We start from the raw sequence: 27555 nt of genomic DNA, 5'->3' as shown, positions 1-27555 counted from the left end.
AAGGCAACAACAACAAAAATTTAATACGTAATCCATTTCAAGTGACTAAAAAATGAAAGATTATTGTGATTTAGAATATTTTCTTTTAGTTTTCTTTTTGTTGTTGTTGTTTTTAAGCAGTTCTGAGACTGGCACAAATAGATTAACTCTTTCCATAATGGAAGAATATTAAACTTTTTTCCCAAGATACTATTACTTTAACTTAAACTAATTTTCATTTTTTTTTCTTTTTTTTTTGGGGGGGGGGTTGTGGGGAGGTCAAAGAGCCAGTCATTGAGTTCCTGTCAGAAATAGTCCCTGTTCCCCTTACTATGGGAAACCCATTGGTTACTGAAAACTTAGAGGGTTAGAAGAATTAATTTCTTTAAGATTTTCAGCTTTCGTCAGAATCATAAAAAAAAATGTATCTTTCAGACACTGTACCAGGATTCCATATTTCTCGGCTTCTTTTTTTTTTTTATGATACTAAAATAAAGGATATTTTGCTTAGTTAAAAGACACAAATAAGAGGTAATATGCGGTCTTCAATTAGATACCACATGGATAAACCAGCTATAAGTAACATTCTTACAGCCACAGGGGGAATTTGAGTGTGGTCTGAATACTAGATGATACTCAGGAGCTACCGTTTTGTGTGTGTGTGTGTGTGTGTGTGTGTGTGTGTGTGTGTGTTTGCATGAAGAAGTTAGTGGACTCTTTATTGTTTCTGGGGTGTGGAGGTCAGGAGTTCTTGGAGGGGCGGGTCATTTTCCTCCTCACCACCACAGGCTTCTGGCTTCGCAGGATGGCACTGGCCCTGCAGATGGCCGCCATTCGCAGATCGGGGTGGTACCTGTTCTTTGGGATCATGTACCTGATGCTACTGAGCTATGGTGGGCTACATCTGAGCAGGGGTTCTAGGTTATATCCATTCATAGTCATTGGCTGGAGAAACAGTCTCATAAAGGGCCCCCATGCCCTGATATATTTTGTCCTTATGGAGCTCCTGTCCTCTCCACATTATACTAACTCCCCCTTCTTTCATATGATTCTCTGCACTATGGCCAAGGTTTGGTTATGAATCTCCACATCTGCTTTGATACACTGCTAGGTACAGTCTTTCAGAGGCCGTCTGTAGTAGGCTTCTGTCCTGTTACTTGTTTTCTCCTACTTCCCCTGTCCGTCCCATTTGTCTTTCTAAGTGAGGGTTGATCATCTTACTCCAAGATGTCTTTCTTGTTTATCTTCTATAGGTGCACATATTTTAGTATGTTTATCCTATCTTATAGGTCTATATAAGTGAGGATATACCATGTGTGTCTTTCTGAACCTAGGATACCTTACTCAAGATGAGGTATCCTTTTCTAGATCCCACCATTTTGCTCTGCAAATTTCATGAATTCCTTGTTTGTATTTCTTTTATTATTTTTTAATCAATGGTCTTGTTTATTTGTATTGTTTATTTGTTTTGTTTACCCTGTTTAAAAAACTCAATTGCTTGTTATTTGGAGCATTTCTTTTTTTTTTCTTTATTAATTACACTTTATTCACTTTGTAATCCCCCCTGTGGTTCACTCCCTCCTCCCATTCCATCCCTCCCTTCCTCAAACCTCTGCATGCATGCCCCTCCCCAAGTCCACTGATAGGGAAGTCTTCTTTTCCTTCCTTCTGATCCTAGTCAATTAGGTCTCATCAGGAGTGGCTGCATTGTCTTCTTCTGTGGCCTGGTAATGCTGCTTCCCCCTCAGGGGGAGGTAATTAAAGAGCAGGCCAATCAGTTCATGTCAGAGGCAGTCCATGTTCCTATTACAATGGAACCCACTTGGATACTGAACTGCCATGGGCTATGTCTGTGCAGGGGTCTTAGGTTATCTCCATGCATAGTCCTTGGTTGGAATATCAGTCTCAGGAAAAACCCCTGTGCTCAGATTTTTTGGTTCTGTTGCTCTCCTTGTGGAGTTCCTGTCCTCTCCAGATCTTACTGTTTCCCACTTCTTTCCTAACATTCCCTGCACTCTGACCAAAGGTTGCCCATAAGTCTCAGCATCTACATTGATAGTCTGCAGGGCAGAGCTTTTCAGAGGTCCTCTGTGTCAAGCTCCTGACTAATTCCCTCTTTTCTCCTTCTTCTGATGTCCAGCCTCTTTGCCTTTCTGGATAGGAATTGAGCATTTTAGCAAGAGTCCTCCCTCTTGATTAGTTTATTTAGGTGTACAGATTTTAGTGGTTTATCCTATATTATATGTCTATATAAGTAAGTATATACTGTGTGCATCTTTCTGCTTCTGTGATAGCTCACTCAGGATGATCTTTTACAGATCCCACCATTTACTGCAATTTTCATGATTTCCTTGTTTTTTATTGCTGAGTAATATTCCATTGTGTAGATATACCACAATTTGTGCATCCATTCCTCCACTGAGGGGCATCTGGGCTGTTTCCAGCTTCTGGTTATTACATATAAGGCTGCTACAAACATGGTTGAACAAATTTCCTTATTGTGTACTTGAGAATCTTTTGGATATATGCCTAAGAGTGGTATAGCTGGATCTTGAGGAAGCGTTATTCCTAGTTGTCTGAGAAAGCGCCAGATTGCTTTCCAGAGTGATTGTACAGGTTTACGTTCCCACCAGCAGTGGAGAAGTGTTCCCCTTTCTCCACAACCTCTCCATCATGTGTTGTCTCTTGAGTTTTTGATCTTAACCATTCTGATGGGTGTAAGATGAAATCTTAGAGTCGTTTTGATTTGCATTTCCCTGATGGCTAATGAGGTTGAACATTTCTTTAAGTGTTTCTCTGCCATTCAGTATTCCTATATTGAGAATTCTCTGTTTAGCTCTGTACCCCATTTTTTAATTGGATTACTTGATTTTTTGCTGTTTAACTTCTTTAGCTCTTTATATATACTGGATATTAGCCCTTTGTCAGAAATAGGGTTGGTGAAGATCCTTTCCCAATCTGTAGGCTATCGTTTTGTTCTGAGGACAGTTTCCTTTGCTTTACAGAAGCTTTTCAGTTTCATGAGGTCCAATTTATTAATTGTTGCTATTAGAACCTGTGCTGTTGGTGTCCTGTTCAGGAAGTTGTCTCCTGTGTCAGTGAGTTCAAGGGTATTCCCCACTTTTTCTTCTAAGTGGTTTAGTGTATCTGGTTTTATGTTGAGGTCTTTGATCCACTTGGACTTTAGTTTTGTTCAGGGTGATATGTACGGATCTATTTACATTTTTCTACATGTAGACTTCCAGTTAGACAAGCACCATTTGTTGAAGATGCTGTCTTTTTTCCATTGAATGGATGTGGCATCTTTGTCAAAAATCAGGTGTCCACAAGTGTGTAGATTTATGTCAGGGTCTTCTACTTGATTCCATTGATCCACCAGTCTGTTTCTATGCCAGTACCATGAAGTTTTTAGTATTGTTGCTCTATAGTACAGCTTGAGATCAGAGATGGAGATACCTTCTGAATTTCTTTTACTGTAGAGAATCAAACTCAATGGAGAGAAACTTAAATCAATCCCACTGAAATCAGGGACAAGGCAAGGCTACCCACTCTCTCCATATCTCTTCAATTTAGTATTTGAAATCCTAGCTAGAGCAATAAGACAAGTAAAGGCGATCAAAGGATACAAATCAGAAAGGAAAAAGTCAAAGTACCCCTATTCACAGATGATAAGCTAGTATACATGAGTGACCCCAAAAATTCAACCAGAGAACTCCTTTAGCTGATAAACGCCTTCAGTAAAGTGGCTGGATACAAAATTAACTCAAAAAAAACCAAACAAACAAACAAACAAAAAAAAAAACCCTAGAAGTCCTCCTGTATACCCAAGACAAAAGGGCTGAGAAAGAAATCAGGGAAACAACATCCTTCACAATAGTCACTAATAACATACAGTACCTTGGGGTGACTATAACCAAATAGGTGAAAGCCTGTTTGAAAAAATACTTTAGGTCTCTGAAGAAAGAAATTGAAGAAGATATCAGAAGTTGGAAAGATCTCCTGTGCTCATGGATCGGTAGGATTAACATAGCAAAAATGGCCATCTTACCAAAAGCAATCTACAGATTCAATGCAATTCCCATCAAAATACCAGCTCAATTCTTTACAGACCTTGAAAGGAAAATTCTCAACTTCATATGGAGAAACAAAAAACCCAGAATTTCCAAAATGATCCTGTACAACAACAGATCATCTGGAGGTATCTCCATTCCTGATCTCAAGCTGTGCTACAGAACAATAGTAATAAAAACGGCATAGTATTGGCATAGAAGCAAAAAGGTGGATCAATGGAACCGAATAGAAGACCCAGAAATAAACCCAAACACCTATGAATACTTGATTTTCAACAAAGAAGCCAAAACCATTCAATGTAACTCTGTTATTTTTACTTAATAATTATTCTAAAATTAGTAAATTGTAATGCTCAGAGAGTAAATAAGCACATCATATTGCAATTTCAAATATTTTTGAAAAATATCTTTTGCTAGCTGGTTAGGCACTAGTATGTATTTTTATTTATGGCTGTTACTTGCCTTTATTATGAGATTGTCTTCTCAATGATAAGATTGGTTTCTTGACATATAACTGTTCAGAAATATTTTGGAACAAGCAATAGGTTCATTATATCAAAGAAAGTCTTATAAGATAGGAAGTAGACCCCTTATCTTGCAAATTTTCACCTTGATTATCCTGTTTTTGTTCTTTTATTTTGAATATCAATCTTCCTAAGATTCTGTGGGGTACAGATGTGATGACACACATTAGCATATGGACTGACATCTTTAAGCAAGGAAAGGATATCTTGCTACTTAGGAATATAATTACCCAAAAGAGAACTAATAAAAAGTAAGAGAAAAACTAGAATTTTAGAAAATAGAAATTATAGTAGGAAAAGTATTTTAATATTAAATATGATCAAAATATGATTAAAAGAAAAAGGACATAGAAAAATGTTTAATTTGGATGAGTTTAGTTTTGTTTTGTTTTTAATTCTAATATGAGTAAAATTCCTAAGTGTGTGTCTAGAGATCAATTTTCAGTGTCTTGGACAGGCTTCCAGGAGGCCTGCTGAGCTTGGGATAACTGGCATCAAAATAATATTTCATGCTATAAAATATTTCTTTAATTAGTATCATAAGAAATAAACAGAGTAGGTGGTATAATAGGAATAACACAGTATCTAGAAAGAATAAACAAATATCTAATATCGCAGAGTTATAAATTACTTTACTGTCTTAGAAAACTTAATTTTGGAGTTTCACTGTCTGAGTATGAAAAAAAACTCTATGCTATTTAAGATCGTATTTCAAAACCTGTTCTTTTCACATAATTCAGACTCACTCATTACTGTTCTTTTGTTTTTCTGCATTCCTATAATGACTGCTATAAATCCTTAAGAACATTAACTTGACCTCATGGCATTTGTTTTTCCTAGCAGATTGTGGGAAGATATGGCACTGACTAGGATACAAAGTCTGGTTCAAGGTTTCCAGCCGAGTGATTTCCAGGTATTGGAGGTTTAATGTTCTGTGCTATCATGCTCTTCAAATGATTCTAAGTCATTTTATAAGGGCTAAGATAAAAGGTACAAACAGAGAACAGAGAAAGAAGAAATTCACCCTGTGTGTTATACAACAGTACAACACAAAAGCTCTAAACTGGGCATCAGAATGTAGCAAAATAAGCGTCTTCAGTCCAAGACTGGTGGATTAAGTCACATAATAAAGCAAAGAGCCCAGCAGTTGTCTCAAATCACAACAAAAAACTCCAACAAGAGAAAAGTGGATCCTCAGGAAGAGAACATTGGCTGGACTCTGGATTTGAATTGGCCTGAGCACGTATACTCTTCTAGGATTCCTATTAACACATAAGATTTGAGGTAAATGTGCATGTATTTTATGCTAGCAATAAGTGGCTCCAATAAATTGTGTTCTCATTCTTGTTTCACAGCCTTTTTTTTTTTTCACTAGAATGAAGAAAATGTGGCAGGCTACAAACTTACTAAAGAGACAGGAAGATACCAAAACACACACCTAAACATACAGCATATCTTTGTGATGATCTCCTTTTAAACAAAATTTTTATGTATTTTATAAATTTATAATTATGATGATTATAACTCTGTGTACATATGTATGAATTTCTACATGTGATGCATTCATGTGTATGATAGAAGAAAAATATGTGAAATTTGTTTTCTTCCACTTTCCTTCATGTATCAAACTCAGATCATTAGGCATCACTTTACTGAGCAATCACTCTGGTATTGCAGTGATCTCTTCATTCCTCGGACTTGTCCTTTTAAAAAAGTAATGTGCATATACAAGAGACAGAAAATAATAAAATTAGTAATAATAATATTAGTCCGATTTCCTGAAAATGAGATGGAACCCATGAACTAGTTATTTTTAGAAAAGACTTATCTTTGGGAAGAGCATATGAACAGAAAGGGGGCATGTGTTCCCAAAGCTCAGTTCTCTACTTCATTTTCTTCTTTCTTAGCAGAAAACACATCAAGAGTGATTTGAACTTTTTAAAATACAAAAATGAACACCTGAGGACATTAGCTGATTTGGTACCCAGGTATATGCACATGGCCTTTTCACTGTAGAGTGCATCCCTCTGTTGCTATAATTCTTGCTGAGCAGGAATCTGTACTCCCTGGAAGAGAAGTGATATGTAAACCATGAGCTTGTGCCTCAGATGAGGGGGGTGGGTGCCTGCGCAGTCTGGGAAACTTTCCTCATGTGGATTTCATTTTTTTCTTTTTCTGAAAACTACTCAAAAGACCAATACTTACATTATAAATCTATAAAAACACAGGCATGGAATAATAGATAGATGAATGAATGAATCAATGAATAAAAATTTTCCCTCTGTGAAAACTAGCCACAGAGAACTAGCCATGATGACCTTCCTGGCTGGGTTCATTCTCTTCTCAGATCTGTTTGCAGATAGGCTAGAAGAAAATTTTGGGAGCAAGAAATAAAAGAACTTTCAGTTTCCCAGGGTATGATGTATGGAATATTAGAAGCTTTCATTGTTGCAGAAGGATGAGGGAACCCTTCTCTGCAACATCAGGATCATTTGCCCCAAGACTTGCGAGTTAGGAGCCATTCAGAGATTGAATACTGCCGGTCAGCATGACTTCAAACCCTCTGTTTAGAGATCATTGTCTAGAATTCAAACTGTTTGCTCAGATGTTCTATGTAATTGTCATGTGTGAGAGTTAGAAAAAAAAAAGTAAAGAAAGAAAGAAGGCAAAGAAAATGGGAGGAAAAAAGAAAAGAAATGTTAATTACTATGTTTTAACTTCATGGTTAATGGCATATAGAACATCATCTAAACTTTTCATGCTTAAAGAAAGCTTTTACAAATATTGGTTTTGTGCAATTAAATTATCTAGATTTACTTAAGAAAAGGTTTTTGACTGGAATGTATGTTGAAAATTCTGTCATATAAAGAAATACTAGAAAAAAGGAAATAAAATTAGAAACAGTATATAATGAGCAATCTTTTTAACTTTTAGGAAGAGGACAATGCCATGGAGTAGACTGAATGTATTTACGGAGAAACATTAAATGTGATATTTAAATGTAAAGAAAAAGAATGGTTATGTAAAACATGCTTAAAATAAAAGGAAATCTTAAATAAATAAAAATGAAGGAACTTGCTTGAAAATGACTCTAAAGTCTCGATGATCAAATTGCTTTGGATGGCTCATTAATCCAACTATGCTTTCCTGAATTTTCATTGTCAAGTTTTGTCTTTTAGGGTTCTGATCTTAAATCTTATCTCTTGGACAAAAAGGCCTCTTATCCCTATTCAGAAACAATGGAGAAAATTCTTCAAGAGCCCGTTGAAGAGTGATTATTTATATTACTATCAGCTTCCTAACAGTGTAAATTCCCTTACAGTGTTCCTACAGGTGAGTGGTTCTCAAAAACAACTCCTTTAGACCACCAGAGCCACAGTTAGCTGAGCTACTCACAGGTTCTCATTGCTCAGCCATGAACTACTAGTTAGGATCTTGGTTTATTTGCCCTGAAAACATATGATTTCATCAATACCATAGAAAGTTCTATGCACAGCAAAGATTGAGACCCTTGGCTAAAGTTGGATGGAATATTGCCAGTGCACAGCTTGAAATCTAATGGAAGGCAATCCCTCTGTTATGACATACTCCTTGCTCTCATGCAACCCTGTGAAGCATCCATTGGTGAATAGAAGCAGCTGGCTGGGGAGAAATACCACTGGCAATCTAAACCAGGAGGGCAAAGCCTATGAATGGGAAGATATCATAAGGAAGGAAAAAAAGGTTGGTACTTTTCATACATTGACCCTAGAAAGGCACAATTCACACCTGAAAGACCAGTGTTTTCTGTGGACTAGAGCTTAAATTAGTTAAAGATCTGGGGCCGGTGTGTGTGATGGGACAGCGACTGGGAGCAATGAGTTTAATGGAAGCAGCCGAGACAAGAAAGAAAGAACATACCTGTATTCTACTTAAGCTATAATTTTTGGTACCTGGATTTGATTTTCTTTTTTTTTTAAATAATTTTTTTTTAATTTTTTTTTTATCAGTTACATTTTATTAACTCTGTATCCCAGTCGTGTCCCGATCCCTCATTCCCTCCCAGTCCCTCCCTCCCTCCCTCATCTCCACCGTGACCCTTTCCAAGTCCACTGATGGGGGACCTCCTCCCCATTCATCTGATTTGATTTTCATTCACTTTTAAGAAATTATTATTAGTTAGCCCTTTTAAAATTATCTACAATGTTAAAATCATACTTAATGTGTATTGTTGTACCAAAATAAACAGTGGACAGAATTTCACATAGTTGCTGTAATTTCCCAATCACTACCCTAAAGTTGATGGTTTTAGATATTTAAATTTGCCTAAAGGGTAACATCAAAACCCACATTATTGACTCTCCCTAGCAGGGCTTCTGGTTCTGAAAGACAGGGATAGATGCCAGTGTGTCCTGATTTCTCAGGAATCCTAGATGGGGTTAATGTGAACCAATGCCAGGCACAATAAACTTGTTCATTTCTGAAACCCTCATCTTTAGCCCTCTGTTGGAGAGGAAAAGGGAGGAGGTTATAAGTGAGTAAGGTTTCCAAGGATGCTGTGGAGAGTCAGGCTTAGCCTTGCTTATCAGCAGCAGATGAGGAGATGTGGAGGACTCTTGGCTCAAGCGACCTGGGAGGAGAAGAAAATAACAGAGAAACAGGGTGGAGCACCTTGTTCTTATTACACTGCTCATAGGTTTATCTGATTCATGCTGGCTTTAAAGCCATCTAACAGAAAAAATGACATTGTTCCATATGAATCATCTTTTCTGAATTCCAAGTCATTATTGTTGTGTTTATTTTTGAAGAATATTATGATTGTATGGTCAAGTAACTGTTTTACAATTCAAAACAAAATATTTTCAACATATTAGGACCTTACTTTTAGGCCTTTTCTGCTTTGTGCTAGTTTGAATATAAGGGGCTTTCTTAAGAGGTCTTCAGCCTATGATAGAGATCATGGATTGAAAGTGAGCAGCATCAAGGGACTCTCACAGAGACTCAACAACCAACCAAAGAGCATGCATGCATAGGCTGGACCTAAGATCTCTACACATGTGTAGCAAATGTGCAGCTTGTTCTTCATGTGGGTCCCCTAACAAGTGTGGGCTGTCTTTGACTCTGTTGCCTATCTTTGGATCACTTTTACATGACCAGGCTGTCTTGTCTGGCCTCAGTGAGAGAGGATGTGCCTAGTACTGCAGATGTATTTTTTATTTTATTAATTACACTTTATTCACTTTGTGTCCCCCCATAAACCCCTCCCTCCACCCCTCCCGGTCCTACCCTCCCTCCCTTTTCTTCATACATACCCCTCACCAAGTCCACTGATAGGGGAGGTCCTCTTCTCCTTCCTTCTGGTCTTAGTCTATCAGATCACATCAGGAGTGGCTGCATTTTCATCTTCTGTGGCCTGGTGAGGCTGCTCCCCCACTCAGGGGAGATGATCAAAGAGCAGGCCAATCAGTTTATGTCAGAGGCAGTCCCTCTTCCCATTACCCACTTGGACACTAAACTGCCATGGGCTACACCTGTGCAGGGTTTCTAGGCTATCTCCATGCCTGGTACTTGGTTGGAGTATGAGTCTCTGGGAAGACCCCTGTGTTCAAATTTTCTGGTTCTGTTGCTCTCCTTGTGGGGTTCCTGTCCTCTTCAGATCTTACTATTTCCCATTTCTTACATAAGATTCCATGCACTCTGCCCAACAGTTGGTCATAAGTCTCAGCATCTGCTTTGATAGTCTGCAGGGCAGAACTTTCAGAGGCCTTCTGTGGCAGGTTCCTAGGTTTTTTCCTGTTTTCTTCTTCTTCTGAAGTAGTTCCTCTTTGCCTTTCGGGATGGGGACTGAGCATATTAGTCAGGTCTTCTCTCTTGATTAGTTTCTTTAGCTGTACAGATTTTAGTAGGTTTATCCTATGTTATATGTCTATATGAGTGAGTATATACTATTCTGCTTCTGGGACAGCTCACTCAGGATGATTCTTTCCAGGTCCCATGATTTCATGATTTCCTTATTTTTCATTGCTGAGTAATATTCCATTGTGTAGATGTACCACAATTTCTGCATCCATTCTTCAGTTGAGGGGCATCTGGGCTGTTACCAACTTATAGCTATTACAAATAAAGCTGCTACAAATATGGTTGTGCAAATTTCCTTATTGTGTACTTGAGCCTCTTTTAGGTATATGCCCAGGAGTGATATGGCTGGATCTTGGGGAAGCACTATTCCTAGTTGTCTGAGAAAGCGCCAGATTGATTTCCAGAGTGGTTGTATGAGTTTACATTCCCACCAGCAGTGGAGGAGGATTCCCCTTTCTCCACAACCTCTCCAGCACGTGTTGTCATTTCAGTTTTTCATCTTGGCCATTCTGATGGGTTTAAGGTGAAATCTCAGGTTCGTTTTGATTTGCATTTCCCTGATGGCTAATGATGTTGAACATTTCTTTAAGTGTTTTTCTGCCATTTGATATTTCTCTACAGAGAACTCTTTGTTTAGCTCTGTTCCCCATTTTTTAATCGGATTATTTGGTTTGCTGCTTTTCAGCTTCTTTAGTTCTTTGTACATACTGGATATTAGCCCTCTGTCAGATAAAGGGTTGATGAAGATTCTTTCCCAATCTGTAGGCAGTCGTTTTGTTTTGCTGACAGTGTTCTTTGCTTTACAGAAGCTTTTCAGTTTCATGAGGTCCTATTTATTGATTATTTCTCTTAGAGCCTGTGCTGTTAGAAGAAGATATCAGAAGATGGAAAGATCTCCCATGCTCATGGCTTGGCAGGATTAACATAGTAAAAATGGCCATCTTACCAAAAGCAATCTATAGGTTCAATGCAATTACCAACACAATTCTTTACAAACCTGGAAAGAAAAATCCTCAACTTCGTATGGAATAACAAGAAACCCAGAATTGTTAAAACAATCCTCTACAACAAAAGATCTTCTGGAGGTATCTCCATCCATGATTCCATGATTTTAAGCTGTACTATAGAGCAACAGTAAGAAAAACTGCATGGCACTGACATAGAAACAGAATGGTGGATCAATGGAACTGAACAGAAGATCCAGAAATAAACCCACACACTTATAGACACCTGGTCTTTTACAAAGATGCCAAAACCATACAATGGAAAAAAGATATCATCTTCAACAAATGGTGCTGGTCTAACTGGATGTCTACATGTAGAAAAATGACAATAGATCTATACTTATCAACCTGCTCAAAGCTAAAGTCCAAGTGGATCAAAGACCTCAACTTAAAACCAGACACATTAAATTGGTTAGAAGAAAAAGTGGGGAATACCCTAGGACTCATTGGTACAGGAGACAACTTCCTAAACAGAACACCAACAGTACTGTTGTTTTGATGTACCAAGGTGGGTTGGCACCCATATAAGGGCCTCCCTTTCTCTGAGAATAAGAGAATTGGAAAATGGGAGAAGGGTGTGAGGGAGGGTGAGGAAGGAGGGTGATTGCGATCATGCTGTGAGGTGAATAAAAACAAAGAAAGAAAGAAAGAAAGAAAGAAAGAAAGAAAGAAAGAAAGAAAGGAAGGAAGGAAGGAAGGAAGGAAGGAAGGAAGGAAGGAGGAAGGAAGGAAGGAAGGAAGGAAGGAAGGAAGGAAGGAAGGAAGGAAGGAAAGAAAGAAAGAAAGAAAGAAAGAAAGAAAGAAAGAAAGAAAGAAAGAAAGAAAGAAAGAAAGAAAAAGATATAGTATAAATGACTTCCTTGTGCCTCCATCCTTTGCTTCTTTGGGACCTATCTTCATCAAGTATCTTGTCTTCCTTTTTCCCTCTCTGCATGAGAAATACCTGTAGTCTTTGCCACCTACTCATACCTGTAATTTTTTTCATAAAATGAAAGATTGCACAAATTAACTGTTTCCACATGCATATTTTTCCCTTAAATCTGACACTTTTATTGATTTCTTGGAGAGTCAGATGTGGAAATAAAAACTCACCAAATGTGTCATTGTCAAATTGGCTAGATTGGAAAACACCTATGAGACAACCCTCTGGATGTGATGGGTGTCTGCAATCATAACTGCAGAGAAGTTTGACTACGGTGGGAAACACACCACAAATTTGGGTATTAACTTTATGTATTTACTTTTAATGTTTTACATAATTTAGTTTCATATTAATCACTCATTTTTACTAGTAGGTGATGGATATTAAGAAATGTTTCCTGAGAAAAAGTGAAAGTCAAAAGCTGCAACCAACATTGAGTTGCCAAATCAAAGGGCCAAAGATTGCTTCACCGCCTCTTTCCCCTTCAAATCGTGCCAAACTTGCTAAGCCTTTGGCCAATCACCAATGTCTTTATGTATGTATCTTTTACACACACAGTCCTATGTTTTCAGAGTTCAAGTGTAAATTCTCAGGCCATTGTTTATTTGCTATTAAATACTTTCCTTTCAGTTTTTTTTTTTTTGCATAGCTTCAAATTTCTATCATCTCCTGAGACATTTTCACATTCATGTTTAAAAACAATATTTCTTCTATGCCTACCTTTCTTTTTATTCTCTAATGAAAAAAAATGAAGGTTAAAGTCAAGAAACAGAGAAATCTGCTTTAGCTGGTGAGGCAATTTTTCGAAAGCTTAACACTGTACTGATATAAAATGACTTTTCTAATCGTTTTCTTCTCAATTTTTATCATGCTCATGATCACTGCTTTAGGTCTTATGGTTCTTGTGGTTAATCCTCACTTTAACTTTATTTCTGACTCCCTTGTCTATAGGACTGGGGGAAATTTTTTGTTTGTTTCTTTGTTTTGTTTTTTTGTTTTTGTGTTTTCAAATTTTAGTCAGACTAGAAGCCCCTAGGGAAGTCTAAAACACTTTGGAAATCACTCTGGCACTTTCTCAGGAAATTAGGAATAGTGTTACCTCAAGATCCAGCAGTACCACTCCTAGGCATATATCCAAAATATGCTCAAGTATACAACAAGGCCATTTGCTCAGCCATGTTTGTAGCAGCTTTATTTGTAATAGCCAGAATCATGAAACAACCCAAATGCCCCTCAACTGAGGATTGGATACAGAAATTGTGGTACATTTATACAATGGAATACTACTCAGCAATTAAAAACAAGGAAATCATTAAATTTGGAGGCAAATGGTAGGAACTAGAAAAGATCATCCTGAGTGAGGTATCCCAGAAGCAGAAAGACACACATGGTATATACTCACTCATAAGTGTATATTAGACATATAATATAGGATAAACATACTAAAATCTGTACACCTAAAGAAGCTAAGCAAAAAGGAGAACCCTGTGTAAGATAATCAATCCTCACTCAGAAAGGCAAACAGGATAGACATCAGAAGAGAGAGAAAACAGGGAGCAGGACAGGAGCCTACCACAGAGGGCCTCTGAAAGACTCTACCCAGTGGGATATGGAAGCAGATGCTGAGACTCATAGTCAAACTTTGGGCAGAGTGCAATCCTGTGAAAAGAGGTGATATAAATACCTGGAGGGGACAGGAGCTCCACAAGGAGAGGAACAGAACCTCTTGGCATGGAGGTCTTTTCTGAGACTAATACTCCAACCAAGGCCTATGCATGGATATAACCTAGAACCTCTGCACAGATGTAGCCCATGGCAGAGCAGTGTCCAAGTGGGTACCCTAGTAAGGGGAACAGGGAATGTCTCTAACAAGAACTCAGTGGCTGTCTCTTTGATCACCTCCCCCCAGGGTGGGCAGCCATACCAGGCCACACCAGGAAGACAATGCAGCCAGTCCTGATGAGACCTGATAGGATAGGGTCAGATGGAAGGGGAGGAGGACCACCCCTATCAGTGGACTGGGAAAGGGGAATGGGAGGAAATGAGGGAGGGAAGGGGGAATTGGGAGGGAACTAGGCAGGGGGTTACAGCTGGAGTACAATGTGAATAAATTTTAATAAATAAAAAATAAAAAGAAAAGAAATGGATAAATTAGATTTTTGGTCCCTGTTCATCTTAGGTAGCTAATGAATGTTTGTATTTGTTGAATACAGTGAAAGCCTCTTATTTACCCAGATGATTTTTCAAAGAATCAAATTGATAAAAGCTAGAATACATGTTTGTATCTTTCCCAACCCCAGCAGTACCTAATGTCCACCAGCATTTTTGTACTGTTCTTGATAAACACCATCTCTAGCACCTGCTTCTAATTCATCACAACAGAACTGTCTAAACTATGCCTCTTTTATTTTCTACATTGGCCTCTATGCTTAGTATGTTTACCTTAGTACATATTTCTGTCAGTGGTAGTACTTTACTTGGTTAAATTTTTCTCATAATTAGTTTATTTTATTCTTTTTCCCATTTCTCTCATATTTTGATTAACCACCATTATTCCACTAGATAGTAAAGCCCACCAACTATATTCAATCACAATTGACATTTGTTTTCTGTACTTTCAATAAAAGATATTCAAGCAAGTCCAGGCTTCACACTTGCACGGCATTGTTCTAAAAGCCTCATAAGTGACTTCCTTATAAGGAAACAGGTCAATAAATTACTATCAGTCATCTGTTATACTTAGTGCTAAAAATGGCATAAGTGTAGCATGGTGTGTTTTAGGTTGGCATTCAAAAATAGCAGTCAGAATGTGGCATTTAATTTTAATAATGCAAAAAAAATCTAGTAAGAGGATATGGACAGCAAGGGAAATGTCCTAGGCAAGGGTTAGTATATAAGAAAGGCCTTAGCATGATTAGGAAAATGAATGAAAATGTGTGCTACCAATATACTTTCCAGCACAGACTTCAAAGATGGTAAAAACTCTGATGCCTGACGAGGAAAGTCAGATCGTTTGTACAGATGAAACCAGACCATTAGGACATAGGAACATTTGAACTGTATCATTTTTCCTTCTTTATTTTATACTCTTCACTACATGATTCCTGTCCATAAAGTTGTATGACTGTTAAAAGTTTGAATGTTTAGCCGTTATTTTCAGATATACTTTAAGTAGCTCATGATTCCCAACAGAGAAAATTAAATTGAAAATCCAAAGACAACATAAACTTTTAAAATAATCTAGCTTTGCCTAGTTCAAACCAGAAATTACACACACACACAAACACACACACACACACACACACACACACACACACACACCACACATACACACAGAGATAAGAAATATATGAAAAGATGACAGTTGTAAAGGAAAAATGACATCCCATACAGTTCAATTTGGATTACTTTACAAGTTGTAGAGAGATATATTTTTATATCAAAGTGTTCTTTACTGTTCTAAATTATGTTAATTACATCATTCAAACAGGATAGCAAAGTTCATTTCTCCAGAAGCTTAACTTAAACATTCTAAGTAGATTTAGTGTTCCAATGAGTTTGGGAAGTTACTCATTATTTCTTCATGTATGTAAGGGACCATCAGAATTATGTCCTATTACTAAGCATAGGCTTCAAAATTGTGAACATTTTATTTAAACTCCTTGTAAGAAAAAAAGATAAAGTAACTTCCTGAGCCTTTTTTTCTTGTTTTGATGTCTTGCTATATAGTCTACTTTGCTACATATATTCTCTACATCTGTACTTTAATAAATGTAAGTATAAACTTTAATTCTATTTAAACTAATTTCACTGGTAAAGACATTAAAGTTGTACATATTTCTGAAAGACTACCTAATATTTTCATGTAAGCTGTGCTTCACAAAGTACTAGGTTACATGTAAAAACAGTACTAGTGTTTTTTCTATAATAAATATCAAATAAAAACAAAAATCTATTAATAACTATATATTTGAAAATATCACATGTGTATAATGAAATATGATCGCCATTTACCACACCCCACACACCCTTTAAGGCCTCCTGGAGCTTCACACAAGCCAGTCTTCCAGGTCATCATGTCCTATTCCTTTCTTATGTTTTAATAACCAGCTAAGAACATTTGGTGCTATCTTTATGTGCATGGTTATGAGGGCATCCACTGCATATAGGCAACCTGTTAGTGACTTTAGCCAAGGGCTAAAGCCTCAAATGAGACTGATCATCCTTTCCTCAAGAGCTGTTAAGCATCAATAACTTCTTCCTTAGCAGTAGCACCTTATGAGTTCTCATCTAGACTATGTTGGAATTTTGGCTAGATTTATCTTTTGTGGATCTTATTCACATAACCAGACGTGCTGTGAGTGCCTGTGTGGACAAGCCATATGTTTCTGAAAGACAGTGCTCAGAGATCTTCTCTAGTCCTCCTGATCTTATGCTCTTTCTGCTTTGTTTGTTATATTTCACCATCTTTGGAAGGGGAAATAGAGGTAGATAAAAGATGTTCCAGTCAGGGATGAATACTCACACTCACTTATTCTTAGCACTTCAACCAGTTTTTTTAGTCTCTGTAGTCAATGCTTCCTATTACAAAGAAGCTTCTCTAACTAAGCATGAAGGGAACCCAGGACTATGGGTGAAGCATAAAAATTCAGAAGGCAGTCTGAGAAAAATGACCATTTAGGAAAATGAAAGTACTAGGCTTAGGACTTAAAACTTCCTCAGTAATGGAATTTTCAGCAGGTTTCAATGCCTGGCATAATTTCCTTCTGTTGAGCAGACCTAAAATCCATCAGAACGTGGCTGATTGCCTCACCACAATCACATCACTGATACGCCAGTTGGCGTGTCTTGCCTTGCAATTCAATATGATAGAATGCAAGTACAATGCTTGATAAGAGCATGATAAGTTTTTCTCACTCAGTAATCTACAAAGCAGTCTTCTGACAATACAAAAGCTTACGACAAAGAGGATATTTTCTTCTCTTTTTCCTTTTCTCATTCTTCTATGTGGCTTTTCAACCACCTAATGGTTTGTTTGTTTGTTTGTTTAATTACATTATAGCCTGTTTCCAGCCTCTTCCCTTTGCTCCCATCAGTCCCGCCATCACTTTACCTCCCCCTCCCCCCCCCAGTTAATACTCTCCTTCTTAGAGAAGGGGAGGTTCCCACGTGGTACCAACCCACCCTGGCATCTCAAGTTTAAAAAGGACTAAGCACATCCCCTTCCACTGAGGCCAGACAAGACATCCCAGCTATGGGAAAGGGATCTAAAGGTAGGAAACAGAGAGCCTCTATTCCCGTTGTTAGGGAACCCATGTAAAGATCAAGCTGCTGCTGTAGGGGGTCTGTATCAAGCCTGCACACGCTCTTTGGTTGGTGGTTCAGTCTGAGTTAGTTAGTCCACGTGGCCCCAAGTTAATTGATTCTGTAAGTCTTCTTGTGGCGTCCCTGACCCCTCTCTCTCCCCCAATTCTTCCTTCCATTCTTCCACAAAACTCTCCTAGCTTGGCTTATTGTTTGGCTGTGGTTTTTCTCAATTTGCCTTCATCAGCTGCAGGGTGGAGCCTTTCAGAAGACCGTTATGGTACGCTCCTCTCTGAAAGCATAGCAGAGAATCATTAATAGTGTCAGGAGTTGGCTTTCTCCCTTATGGCGTGGGTCCCAAGTTGGGCCAGTCATTTGTTTGCCATTTCCACAATTACTGTTCCAACCTTATCCCTACATTTCTCCTAGGTGAGACAAATTTTGGGTCAGGGTTTCATGGGTGGGTTGATGCCCCTCCCCGAAAAGTCCCACCTTGCCACACCAGAATATTTTCTTATTGGACTGAGAGTGATTTCTCTAAGTCCTACCTGTCAACTGTATGTTATCTTCAGCAATAGGTTTCTACCATGTAGTTATGGAGTAGGTACCAAAAGCAATGACTACAAGCTTTGTTCTTTTGTATAAGCCTTTCTCTTCCATAATCAATGACTCTTAAAGTAGTATCTCATGCGTTGCACCGAAATTTTCATATTATAACTTATATTTTATGAAAACATCACTCTCTACTCATTGATAGTATATTATAATCAGTTGTCTAAGTAGTGGATTTCCATAAAGCTTTTTCTTCTTCTTTTTTTGTTATTATTTATTTATTTTTATTTTTTTAAGTTTTTATTGGAAAAAAAATTTCATATAATGTATTCTGATCATGGTTCCCCTCCCCAGTCTATTCCCAGGTTGTCCTCCCCACACAAGGAACAGCATGCCTTCTTCTGTCTCTCAATTTAGAAATCAAACACGTAAAAAAAAAAGTGAGAAAGCCCTATAAACACACACACAAAATTCACAAAAAACACAAAGTTGCAAAATATACCACAAACAAAAAAAATCACTAAGACACTCCAAAACAAAGCAAATTGAGAGAAAAAAAATGCCATTGAGTTTTTGTTGGCCATGTAGTGCCCTGGATGTAAGGCTTACGCTTAAGTGTGGTTTACATACACAGTGAGATTTTATTGGAGAAAACTAATTTTTCCTTCTCATGAAGTTATCATTCAGAGATAGTTTCTTCGTTAAGGGTGAGAGATCATGTCAACTACCGCTCTCAGCACTGGGACCGTATGTGGCTCAAACCTCTGCCCGTCCTCTGCAGGCTGTCATGGTCTCTGAGTTCAGATGTGCATATCTCTTGCTGTGTTTGGAAGACAATGATGTTCCCTTGGTGGCATTCTTCCCCTCTGGCTCTTACAATCTTCCTGCTTCCTCTGTGGCATAGTTCCCTGAGAACTAAATGAAAATACCCCACTTAGGATGGTATGTTTTAAAGTTACTCACTTTGAGTACAGCAGGATGTCACTAGGAGTCGTTTTATTGCTATCTTCCTTTGGCAGAACAATAGTATTTGGTTTCCACATAGACCTATGGCCTCTCTAGTCTCAGGTTCTTGGCCACTCAAAGTGTCCAGTATGGGCTAGTGCATGTGACGGGCACTATTGCATCAGTGTATCACACAGGCAAGTCACTCTTGATCTCAGGATTTGTAGTTGGGTTTGGGTTGGTGGTTACCTTTTTCCTCTGCTCCCCAGGATCCCCCTTATTTCATATCACATCTGCTCTACTATTACCTTTTATTATGTGTGTCACTGGAAATTGTGATTAATACGTCTAGGTTAGCTCCTTCTCCCACCCTTTATTTTTTCTCCCATCTTCCCTTACTCTTCACTGGTTAAGCCTGTTTACCCTGTGTTCTATGTCCTTGCGTTCATTTTACCTACAATCCGCTGGCCTCCTTCCTTTATCTGCTCTCAATTACAATGGCCCACTTCTAGTTGTCTGGTTTGGACTTATGCACCAAATTAAATATATAAAACAAAATATCTGTATCACTGACCATCACATTAGAAAAAGTATGTACAGCAATTGATTCTCTGGGACCGGGTTAGCTCACTCAGAAAATATATATACATTTCAGTTTCATCTCTTTACGTGAAAATTTCATTATTCTATTTTTTTAAAAGCTGAGTAATATCCGTTAAGTAGTTTTTCTATAATAGCATACAAAAATGTTATAATTAAAGTTAAATATTAAGTAAAGTGTTTCTGTTAATGCTAAAATGTGAATTGTCTCTTGACACTGTTTCTTAAAGCAGTGTAATGAGTAAGGTCAATAAAAGGAAAAATATACGAGACTGTGAAATATCCTTAAACCTTTTAGAATGAAGATATGCATCAGAAAATAATTTAAATAGTCTATAGTTAAGAACAAATAATTTAACATAATTCCCAAGAAAAATAAAATCAAGAAAATATCTGGAATTCTTGGCCCTTCTGTCCCATGAGAATTTCAAGTCTTATTTTTTAAATATTTTACGTCAATATTTAATCACTTTTAATTTTTCTAAACACTTTCACAAATAAGCCTCAGCAATAATGGCTTTGAAAGAGTTAACTATCAATGGATGCTCATGATTTTCTAACATTGACGGTTGGATATTAATAAAAGATAATTTTAATTGAACTTAGTAAATTGAGATTAGCTAATTGCACTGTAAAATTATTATGATCTACAGGATAAAAGACCTGTTACAAGTTGTAATTTCTAAGTCGTGAAGAACATTCCCACCTCACTATGCTGTAATTTTCACACATTGTAGAAATGGATTTACATAAAAATATCCCTTAGTTGATAAAGAACAGTTTTCCAAAGAAATGTTGAGGCTTTCAGGAGAAATCAGGGATTTTAAAGTCTGAAGTAGAGGATACCAGAAGTTCACATGACAAAAGAAAATGAATGTAAAATGTGTCAAAGAAAATAACATCACTTTGTTCAAAACACTGTGAGAATGCCCAGATGACTTCAGTCTTATCTAGGGTAGAATGATTTTCGTCCATAAAGGGGATGTTTGATCAAATCTTCGACATCTATTCAAACATACTTTCTAAGTCAGGGTTTCTATTTCTTTGACGAAAAACCATGATCAAAAATCAAGTTGGGGAGAAAGGGGTTTGTTTGTCTTAAACTTCCATATCACTGTTTGTCTTGGAATGAAGTCAGGACAAGAACTCAAGCATGGCAGGAACCTGGAGGCAGGAGCTGATGCAGAAGTCATGGAGGGGTGCTGCTTACTGGCTCGGTCCTCCTGGATTGCTCATTGTGCTTTCTTTTCTTTTTTTTAAATTAAATTTTTATTTTTTTATCTTAATTGCAGTTTATTCACTTTGTATTCCAGCTGTATCCCCCTCTCTCATACACTCCCAATTCCACTCTCCCTCTCTCATCTCCTCCCATTTCCCTTTCCAGGTCCACTGCTAGGGGAGTTCCTCCTCCCCTTCCATTTGACCCTAGCTTACCAGGTACAGTGTGCTTTCTTATAGACCCCAGAACCATTAGGCTATGGATAACACCACCCACAATGGTCGGATCCTCCATCACTAGTAAAGAAAATATATTACAGGCCTGGCTTAAACCTGATCTTATGGCTCTTATGAAGACATTTTTTTTTAAATTAAGGTTCCCTCCTCTCAGATGACTGTAGTTGTGTCAAACTGACATAAAATTATAAAGCACATGCATTTTCAGTATTATTATTATTATTATTATTATTATTATTATTATTATTATTTTACTTAAGAAAAAGACAAAAGGGTTTTTTGATAGTTAATAGACCTGGTGAATAAATCTATCATTTCAGATTATTTAGTTTATAATAAAATTTATGGCTAAAACTGTACAACCACACAATGCAACCTGCATCAGTAGAGGCGATTGCTTTAATGTTTTATAAGTGTAGAAGAAGCAGAAGGAAAAAAAAAACAAAACAGACTAGGGATTTGAAAGGACCCCAGAATATGCTTATGGAAAGAACAGCACTTAAAGCAAAGATTGATTTAAACCTCTTATTTCCTATGAAGCTCATGAGCCTTGTGCACATCTAGAACATCACATTGCATCCAACCTTCAGCATCCATGTACTCATAGGTAGGCTATAGTTGAGCAGACAGACTAATTAGTTCTTTCCTTATCACACACCCAGAACATCTGGGCATTGCCCTTTAAAACAACAGCAGGTTACATAAACAAACTGTTTCTCAGCCCTCACAAATGCTCTTGAGTTACATAATTGACATTTTGAGGGTGAATGGACTAGTGTGTTTGGGTGTCAAAGGCAGGTCATTCAGAAGCTGATTCACAAATTTGCGACATTGTTGATCTCGTGTTCCACATTGCTTTATTTCTATTTTTGTTCCCAAGTATCTACTGCATTTGAGAAAACACATACATATGAATGAATCCAAGCTCTCCTCAGAATAAGTGAGATAAGGATTAAGACCTCAAATCGTTCATGGATGGAGCCATAAAAACTGGGTTAATGAGAAGAAGGATTTGGCTCATTTTGATTGTGAAGGACAGCAGAGTGAACTTTTAAATTTCTTTAGTTTTTTGAAACACTATGCTCCTTGCTGAAACGGCATGGTGTTATCAGAGAATATAGGCCAATTTGAGTAAAATGTGTAAGAATACACTTGCTGAGGGCGAAAGAGCATACTGTCAGAGAGGACTAGAATTAGGGGCTATTTAGGAGGTCAATGTAGAGTCCTAGCAAACGGAAACTCCATAGAATGTTTGTGAGTGACTCTAAGGAAGAATCCTAACACCAGGGATACAGGGCCTAAGCCAGCCATCTTATATCACCCAGCAAAGTTTCAAGCAGTGGGACTGGAACACCAACCCAGCCACAAAAACCTTAGACCTACGTGTTTGTTTTTTTTTCCTGCCACCACTGAGCTTCAGTAATGGTAGCGCAGAACTTGGAGGAGTTGCCAACCAATTGAGGCCCAAGCCCTGAGATGGAGGCCAAGCCTGACTCTGCCTCAATTGCCAGTAACCAGAGGCTGTACAGCCCAGAGACCAATGGCAGAAAAAAAATAATCATAATTAGAGAGAAATTCAATGAAATGATTACTAATGATATTATGCTATACTCATACATCAGTGCCTAGTCCAAAGGTCATTAGAGAGGAGTCATCTAGTAACTGATAAGGGCAGATGCAGAGACCCACATCCAAATACTTGGTAGAGCCAGAGGAACCCTCCAAAAGAGGGGAGGGAAAAGACTGCAGGATCCAGAGGGGTCCAGGATGCCATGAGAACACAATGCATAGAATCATCTAAACAGAGCTCATTGGGGACCACAGAGACAGGAGGGACAATCATGAACCCTCGTGGGACCCCTAATGTGGGAGAGGGAGTGTCCCTGACTCTTTTGTCTTCTCTTTTTCCTCCTACAGTGGTGCCTCATCCAGCCATGATAGGAGGCCCTGTGCCTAGTCTTAACTGAACTTGTTATGCTGTGTTTTGTTGATATCTCTGGGAGGACTTCTCTTTTTTTTTTTGGAACAGAAATGGAAGAGCAGTAGAACTGGGGGAACAGGGAGGAGAGATAGGGAATGATAGACTGGGATGATTGGAAGAAGGAAAAATTGTAATCAGAATGTAATGTATAAGAATTTTTTTTTTAAAAAGCACATTTGCAGGTGGTTTGGTATTCCCTCTCTCCACCAAAAGTCCTGCCTAGCTAGAAGGTGTCCTCTTCAGTCTCTATGACCCCACTCTTAGGAGTTTTGACCAGAGTCACCCCATAATATCCTAGTAGCCTACCCTGTCATAGGTCTCCAGCTTGTCTCAGCTATACCCCCAACCCAGGTTTTTCTTCTCTCTCCAAGCCCTCTGATCTCCCACCCACACACTCTCCTCATCTGTTCCCCACAACTGATCCCAATCCTCATTTCCCTCCACACTCCCTCTCCTACCCTGTTTCCTCTCTTCATCCATCCCTGCTGCCTATTCCTTTCTGAGTGAGATTCAAGCATAAAACTTCAACCCCAAATTTGCACTGCCTACAAGATTTTCAGGGATAAAGTTAGAGCAGAGATTAAGGAAATGTCCAACCAATGCCTGGCCTACCCTGAGGCCCCATGGGAGAGAACCAGTCCCTGACACTATTAATGATACCCTGCTATGCCTGCAAGTGGAAGTCAAGCATGGTTATCCTCTGAGATGCTTCACCCAGCAGCATATTGAAACAGATGCTGATACTCACAGCCAAACTTTGGTAGAACATGGGGTCCTTATTGAAAAGTGAAGGAAGGAGAGAAGGACCCAGAGGGGCAAGAACTCCACAAGAAGACCAAGAGTCAAGGAACCGGGACCCAGGCATGCTTACAAAGAGTGAAGCACCAATCAAGGACTATGCATGGACTCGACTTATGCCCTCTACACAGCTGTAGTCAAAGGGGAACCTAGTCCTCGTATGGGTAACCTAGTAAGGGAGGCAGGAGCTGTCTCTGACATGGACTCTGTTGCCTGCTTTTCAAGGATGCAGCTCAGTCCTAATAAGACTTGATGTGCAAAGGTGGGTTGTTTGGGGGGGTGCCTTCCCTTTTATGAGGAGTGAGGGGTTGAGAGAGAGGAAGGGTGGAACCAGGAGGACAGGAGAGAGGGGACTGAAACTGTGATCTAAAGTGAATAATAATAATTTTAAAAGGCACATTTTCTTAGAACACTGCATACAGAGAAGTATGGGTTCTTCATAAAATGAGGAGCAAAGTTTGGAGGCATTCAGAGGCGGTGCCAACTAAATGGACAGTTCAACTCAATTTAGATCTTATCAATAAGATGTGTAATTAAATCTGAACCAACCAGACCAGAGTTGTATGTATTTGTGCACAGGACTCTACTGTATGCCCCACAAATATGGACCCACCCTTTCAACAGCATATATATTAAAACATTTTTTATAAACAGAGCTCCCCACGTTTCTTTTATAAAGTTACAAATTAAAGCTTTTCCTCCACATTGTTAATGACAAATGTCCAAAATAATTCGATTGGGTATTTTCTTATGAGAGAGGTACCTGAAGTCAATCCAAATTGAAAGCTTTTATATTTTTCAAATGTAAATGTGGATATGTGTAGCAGGCCTTTGCTAAGGATTCTGTGATCTAAAGCTTCATTTTATGAAGACCATATGGAAAAGCAAAAGAATCAATGCCTAAAAAAATTTTTAAAGTATACATAATATAAACCAGGGTTGCTTTCTTTTTAACTATGCTGTTATTAGTACAGTCAAATGCAAAGGCAGAAATTTAGTTTAGTGTCTTCATTCGTCTTCTTTCCGTTGTATTCCTTTAATAGCAATGCTACAAAGAGAGATTTCAGATAACTCTTCTACAACAACCCAATGTTAAAACATAGTTAATTACCCTTAAGCTCCTGTTTCAGGTTACCTGGTATAGTTAACTCTGCCAGATGTATTTTTGCTATTGGATAATCTGATTTGCTGACAACATACGCCGCCTTAAAAATAGGAAGTGCTTAGGTGACTGGTGTCCAAATCACACATACTCTTTTGGTTAAAATGAAATGTGAATCTAAATTTAGCCTTTAATTACATTTCCTGTCCTACCTCCAACAAACAAAATTGCTATAACATCTCCAGGAAAGTTAAAAAAAAAAAGAAAAAGTAAAGATCATATTTTGTGATTTACTACTCTGGAAGCAGCAGCAACTAAACACCATTTAGAAATTTTTCTATTGTCTATGTTAACCAAAGATATAAATCCTCTTTATTTTCAGTGACTATGAAATGGCAAATACCTACCTTAGAAACTTTGTTGACCTTAGAATTTCAGACCTTTATTCAACTGTTAGTAGGAAAATTGAAACTGTTTTTGTATGGGCCATTGAGAAAGTGTTGTATACTTCATGTTTCTGCAACACAGCAGGTACTACGGCTGGTTCAAATGCATCTTAATTTCAGGGATGAGAATGTGTCTCAATCATGTAAAAATACATTTCAATAAGAATAAGGAAATCATTTTCTGTCAAAAGAGAAATGAAATATTTTGCTATAAAGAACAACCATGCTAAGCATAGTTTAAATGGTCTTTCCTAAGAAGACATGCCTGTCATTTTCTTTCTTCGCTTTGGCATTATCCCCATAGAGACTACATTATTCAATCAGTATTGTTCTGTCAAATGAAAAATGTGTTCACATTCTACCATGTGCTTAAACAAGCAAAACCAAGTATTAAATCTGAGTGTTCTATACTTTAAGAAATATTTTACAAATGGACCGTTATTCAGCTTTTATAGTTCCTCCGTATTTTTGAGCCCTTAAACCTATGCAATATTTGAATGTCAAAAAGCTATAAAATATCTCTAACTATGGATATCTACTTGTAGATAGCAATATAAATCCTTCCATGAATTCAAATAAGCAAATGTCTTTATCTAAACAGAGATTTGGAGCATTGTTCTACTGTCCTGGGAACATGATTTTCTAGTTACATTGTATAACAGTGGACAAATAACTTCAGAGTTAGGGAGGATATTCAGTCCAAAAGAGCTTGCACGCTTCATCAAAAAGCCCTGCTACATCAGGCTGCAGCAGCAAAGGGACAACTTCTGTAAGTGTCCCAAAGTACACCCTCCCATTAAGCAGTTCACCCAGGCCCTGGACCAGCAAACAGCTACCGAGCTGCTTAAGGTTGCCCACAAGTGCAGGCCAGAGGCAAAGCAGAAGAATCAAAGGCTACTGGCCCATGCTGAGAAGAAAACTGCTGGGAAAAGGGACATCCCAACTAACAGACAACCTGTCCTTCGATCTGGGGTCAATACAGTCACCACCTCTGTGGAGAACAGGAAGGCTCAGCCAGTGGTGATTGACATAGACCCCATTGAGCTGGTGGTTTTTCTACCTGCCCTGTGCAGAAAGATGTGGGGTCTGGTCCACAGGAAGACCTGCACCACTGTCACCTTCACAAAGGTTAACTCAGAAGATAAGGGCGCTCTGACTAAGCTAGTGGAACCTATTAGGACCAATTACAAAGACGAATACAGTGAAATCCTCCGCAACTGGGGAGGTTATCATGGTTCATAAATCTGTGGCTGGCACTGACAAGCTGGAAAAGGCAAAAGCTAAAGAACTCACCGGTAAACTGAGTTAAATGTACACTGCTAAGTTTTCTGTACATGAATATAATTACAAAATTAAAAAGATATTGGACAAGTTTTCAGACGATGACCACAGAAAATCAGTATTGGATATTTAAAACAGAAATTTCTATTGATTACAGTATAAACACATCTTCTGTATACAGAGTTCACATGTACTTTAGACTCAGAGTGTACTACGAAAAGAAAAATAAATAAATAAAACATTTCAGGTTAAGGAGATGTGCTCAGACAAGGCCTTCTGTTAGCTGACATATTGTTACCTGCCCAAGCAACTCAAGAAAATAAACCAGACCTTATTTTGTATTTATGTAAAGAGTTTAGAGCTGAAGAGAAGGCTCAGTTGGTAGTGTTTGCCATGTAAGAATGAGAAAGTTCAGTTCACAAGAATTCCATACCAACAACAACAAAAACTACAAAAATATCCAGACACTACAACTGGTAACCTTGCCAGGCCACAGAGGAAGACAATGCAGCCAGTCCTGATGAGACCTGATAGGCTAGGGTCAGAGGGAAGGGGAGGAGGTTCTCCCCTATCAGTGGACTTGGAGAGGGGCATGGGAGAAGATGAGGGAGGAAGGATGAGATTGGGATACAAAGTGAATAAGCTGTAATTAATAAAAAATTAAAAAATAAATGTGTTTAAAAAAAATAACCAGACACCAAGTAGATAGAGAAAGACCCACTAAGCCATCTCCTGAGCACCTAAAATATTGAAT

The 27555-nt window shown here is 38.1% G+C and overlaps 1 pseudogene; it reads left to right on the top strand.

The window, feature by feature from the left end:
• The first annotated feature begins 784 nt into the window (after positions 1–784).
• LOC110544968 (large ribosomal subunit protein eL8-like) lies at positions 785–26829 on the top strand (annotated as a pseudogene).
• The last annotated feature ends 726 nt before the right edge of the window (positions 26830–27555 follow it).

The sequence above is a fragment of the Meriones unguiculatus genome, chromosome 8 (assembly GCF_030254825.1).
Source record: "Meriones unguiculatus strain TT.TT164.6M chromosome 8, Bangor_MerUng_6.1, whole genome shotgun sequence".
In the NCBI taxonomy this organism is placed as follows: domain Eukaryota; kingdom Metazoa; phylum Chordata; class Mammalia; order Rodentia; family Muridae; genus Meriones; species Meriones unguiculatus.
The sequence above is the reverse complement of the archived record's forward strand: the minus strand, read 5'-3'. Positions and strand labels throughout refer to the sequence as shown.